This window comes from Cebus imitator, unplaced genomic scaffold, assembly GCF_001604975.1.
Source record: "Cebus imitator isolate Cc_AM_T3 unplaced genomic scaffold, Cebus_imitator-1.0 Scaffold213, whole genome shotgun sequence".
Lineage (NCBI taxonomy): Eukaryota > Metazoa > Chordata > Mammalia > Primates > Cebidae > Cebus > Cebus imitator.
In genome coordinates this window covers 3,337,997-3,342,943 of record NW_016107528.1, presented here as the reverse complement: position 1 = coordinate 3,342,943, position 4,947 = coordinate 3,337,997, and positions in this window count along the sequence as shown.

The window sequence follows — 4,947 nt, the reverse complement described above, 5'->3', positions numbered from 1 at the left end:
TGACCTCGTGATCCACCCGCCTCGGCCTCCCAAAGTGCTGGGATTACAGGCTTGAGCGACCGCACCCGGCACATTCTTCTTAGCTATAGTTATCATGTTGTACATCAGGTCTTCAAAACTTACGCATCTTATAATTGAAAGCTTTTACCCTTTCATCCAGATTCCCCCACTTTCCCTAAACCCCAGCCTCTGGTAACCAACCACTATTATATTTTCTTTTACTATGAATTGTACTCTTTTATAAGATTCCACCTATGAGTGAGACCATGTAGCATCTGTCATTCTGTGCCTGACTTATCTCACAGAACACAATGTCATCTAGGTCAATCCATGTAGTCACACATGAAATGGTTTCCTTCTTTTTTAGGGCAGAATAGGATTCCATTGTGTACTTACACCACATTTTCTTTATCCATCCGTTGATAGACACTTAAATTGCTTCCATGCCTTCACTATTGTGACTAATGCTGCAATGAGGATGGGAGTGCAGACATTTCTTTAAGAGCCTGGTTTCATTTCCTTTGGATACATACCCAGAAGTGAGATAGCTGAATTATACAACAGTTCTATTTTTTGTTTTTTGAGTTGTCTTCATATTGTTTTCCATAATGACTGTACCACTCTACAATTTTGGAGCATCTGCTGCATGAGGCCTTGTTTCTTAATTTCTATTTGTAAGTGTATCACCAAGAATTGGACAAATTGCTCCAAGAATGGCCCACTCAGTGCAAGGAACAGAAGAATCACTTTCTGATCGATATTGTCACTCTTTTGTTTTGGCGAAGCTTCAATTGACTTTCTCTGCCCTCAAATTGCCTCAATATCTTGAATGGAGAGGGATGAGGTTTCCCAGGTCCTTTCACATATGCTGATATCAGCCCAGACTTTCTCAAAGCAAATTAATAATCTTCATTAATGTTAGAGCCATCTCTTCTCTGGAGCACTGTAATAGTCTTGATGCCTGATCATCCTGTTTCTACTCTTGTCTTTTATATTATTTATTTATTGCTATGAAACGAATTACTCTAAAACTAAGCAGGTGAAAACGACAAGCAGTGATTATACCACTCAGTGTATGGTGGGTCAGGAATCCAGGAGAGGTTGAGCTGGGCGAGTTTGGCTGAGGATAACTCATGAGGTTGCAGTCACACTGCCGGTCAGCACTGCAGTCATCTGAAAACTTAACCAGGGTTAGATTCTTTTCCAAGAGAGATACTCATGTGGTTGTCCCATACCATGCGAGTCTCCCTGTAGGGCTGCTCTTGGCATGACAACTGACATTCTCCAGAATGAGTGATCAAGGGAGTGAGAGTGACCAAGATGGGAACCACAGTGTCTTTAATACCTAATGTTGGACATGCCATCCCATCATTTCAGCTGTATTCTACTGGTTATGCAGATCAACCCTGGTACAATGTGGGAGAGGAATCCCCAGAGTATGAACTCCTGGAAGTGGGAGACATTAGGGACACGATGGAGAATGGCTACCACATCACCTTGCAACCCATTTTCTACCACAGGGATTATAGCACTCCCTGCTTACGACCTTCCAATGATTTCCCAACACACTTAACTTAAAAGCTCCAATTTCCCCTTCTCAGGTAGAAGTCCAGTGCTAATGATTCAGGGGCCCAAGCTCCTTCCATTTTGTGTCTTTACCTTAGTCTAGATTCTTTTTTTTTTTTTTTGTACTTCAATTATATTTATTAATCAAATACAAATCTGTATTCAAAATCTTACTAAGTTTATTATAAATATTTTTAACATTGTAATGTGATAGACTATCATTTAAATGAAATCTTGGTTTAATGCTTTATGACACAGAACTGAAGGTCTGCTTCTGTTCATTGTATTTTGATACTTGGTTTTGATGAATGTGATAGCTACAAAATATTTCTCAAGAGATCTGTGCACCCAAGAGATACATCACTATCTACACTTTCTAAATCATGATATTAATTTCTTAATCTTACTGTTAGTCTAGATTCTTGGGGACTTCCGCTGATCAGCAAACAATGAGAAAGATAGTGTAGAAGGTGTGTTCACATTTAAACTTTTAAACTTCTAAGATGTACACATAGTTTCTGCTCACATGTCATAGCCTGGAAATTAGTTTACAAGGCCAAATATAACTACAAAAGGCACCTGGGAAATATTATCTCAATATATACAGTGGAAAAAAATGAAATGAAATTGCTTATGATGAACTGGCATAGTTTCCATCATCTTCCCTTCTAGTCTAGAACGTTAAAGGGCATAGCTGTGAGAATGAATTATGCAAGTTACCATTATGATAAAATATTTATTATTGAATCATATAAATGTTTTATATATAAAAATATGGATCATAAATTTATTTAAATGTACTTATACATTAAAAAGTTGCAATTTAAGGGTTCATGATAATATGAAGTTACAAAACTCATGATATTGAAAGCTATTGTTACAATGAAGTTCATTAGATTGCAAGACAGATAAAGGAATTCAGTTTCAATCTTTAAAAATATTGTGTACTCAGCACGAGCATACTGACCAAAAGAATGCAAAATCTTCTTTTCTGGGGTATTTTAGATCAGAATTGATAACCTGAAAGTAGAATGATGATTTAATTATGAATTGAAGACAAAAATACCTTTAGAATATGGTCTTCACTTCTCTTGCTAGATTAATCTGCTGAAATAAATACATGCCACTTGTAAAGTGAAACTTGCATTAATTGAGTTTGTATTAATACAAAAATGATATACCAACTTCTAGTTAGCTGCCAGAGTTCTACACACAATATAAATTTTCCTATCAGGCTTCAGTGGTAATACTTATAGCATAAGTTTACTAAGTTTTCAAAATTGCTGAAGATAGGGTGAGCAAAATATTAATAATAATAATGATTTTAAAAGTGAAGAAAGAATCCTAATAAAGATGATGCAACCATAAATGTATTGACAACATGATCAAAAATGGAAATTATTTGGGAGGCCGAGGTGTGTGGATCACGAGGTCAAGAAATCGAGACCAACCTGGTCAACATGGTGAAACCTCGTCTCTACTGAAAATACAAAAAATTAGCTGGGCATGGTGGCACACGCCTGTAGTCCCAGCTACTCTGCAGGCTGAGGCAGGAGAATTGCTTGAACCCAGGAGGCGGAGGTTGCAGTGAGCTGAGATGGCGCCATTGCACTCCAGCCAGGGTAACAAGAGCAAAACTCCATCTCAAAAAAAAAAAAAAAATGGAAATTATTCAAGATAACGATTTATTTGTTATGCTTCGCATTTCCAAAGTTTTAGAAAAATGTCTGGAGTCAAGTGACATTTACCAGTATGAATATTGATTCACCGAAGAGGTAAGCTTTAGGTTCCACAGGCATCAGGAACACATAGTGAGTACTACTAGTTTGTGGAATTTGCCGAGGTCACATCCTAGTATGGAGAACTATTCCATGACAGTTAGGACCCAAGCCTCAATGCCATGGAAAGGCAAGAAGAAGCCTAAAGGAGCAGGAAGCCACACTCAAACACTAAGGTCAAAAATATTGTGATTAGAATATATTAAATATCTGCAAAGCCTAATTGCAGAATAGGGCCTTTTTCATATTTAAAGGCACTGTTTGATGTTTTCCCTATTGCTTTTTGTCAAAGGAAAAGATCCATGTAGTAACTGGAAGTCTTGATAAGTGTCTAGATGGGTATAGTTCAAGAACTGTGCTAAGCATATTTCTTGTGTTATGGCACGAAGCCTTTACAACAGCTTTGCGAAGCACATGCTGTGGTTAGAATTACATTTTCACAGATAAGAAAATCAAGTCTCAGGAAAGGAAAATCAATTTACTCAGTCACACAGCTAAAAATGACGGAGTGAGACTCACATCCCGGTCTATATGAATCTAAAATGTAAGCTCTTCACCACTATTTATAATGCCTCTAGTGAAGTGGCTATTCTAACCATCATCTCTAATACGAGCCGTAAGAGCTAAGGCTGTATCTGCACCTGATCTAGTATTGAAATCTACTAGGAAGTTTAAACAAATCAGATGAGGTATGTTTAGACAGAACCTGCGGACACTTGTTCTCCCCGACTTCTTCTAATTTTGCCTGTTCTGCAAGTCGGGTTCATTTCTCAACAGCTCCCAGTAGTGCTCTCTGACCCACTCCACTGGGTCTGTGCCCCTCCTCTCTGTTTCATTCACTGGTAGTGCATATGTTAGATAGAACTGATCACATTTTATTGTAATTGCCCTCTCCCACTCTCTCATTCTGCCTTATTATCAGTAGGGTCACTGAGAGTAGGGTAGGTCCTTGGAGAAAAAGAAATTTTGGGCCTCAGAAAAGACCGATTCGTATTGACATATGAGTCAACTGCCATGTGTTTTTATGCATCCCTCAACATCCTTCTCACCTCCCACCAATTTTAAATTCAAGGACTCTCTTTCCTCTGTGTTTCCACCATCTAGGATAGTGTCTGGTACATACCAGCAGGCAGCACATTTTGGTTCAACTGGTAAATATGATAATGGTGTGTTTTAGACAGGTCTTAAGTCTGGAATAAGAGGAAATTTATTCTCCACCATTGACTCAAGTTTCTCACGACCACTAAAATATATTTTGGGATGCTTTTGTAATTGATCACTTCCGGTGTAGATGTTATAGCATAGCAAGGTAATTTGAAGCACTGTGTCTTAGTTGTATTATCTGTGAAATGAGGGTAATAACAGCAATTTTCCACAGATTTATTAAAAGGATTGCATAAACTAAACATTGTAAACTTCTTAGCATAGTGACTGACATATAGTAAGTAACAAATACATAAATGTTAAGTAAAATTTGGCTGAAATCTCTTTCTCTACTAGACTATAAATTCTGTTATAGTAGGAACTGGAATTATGTCTATTGGTGCTCATAATTTTGTTATGAGCACCTAGAAAAGACCTTCAGTAGGTATTGGTTAAATAA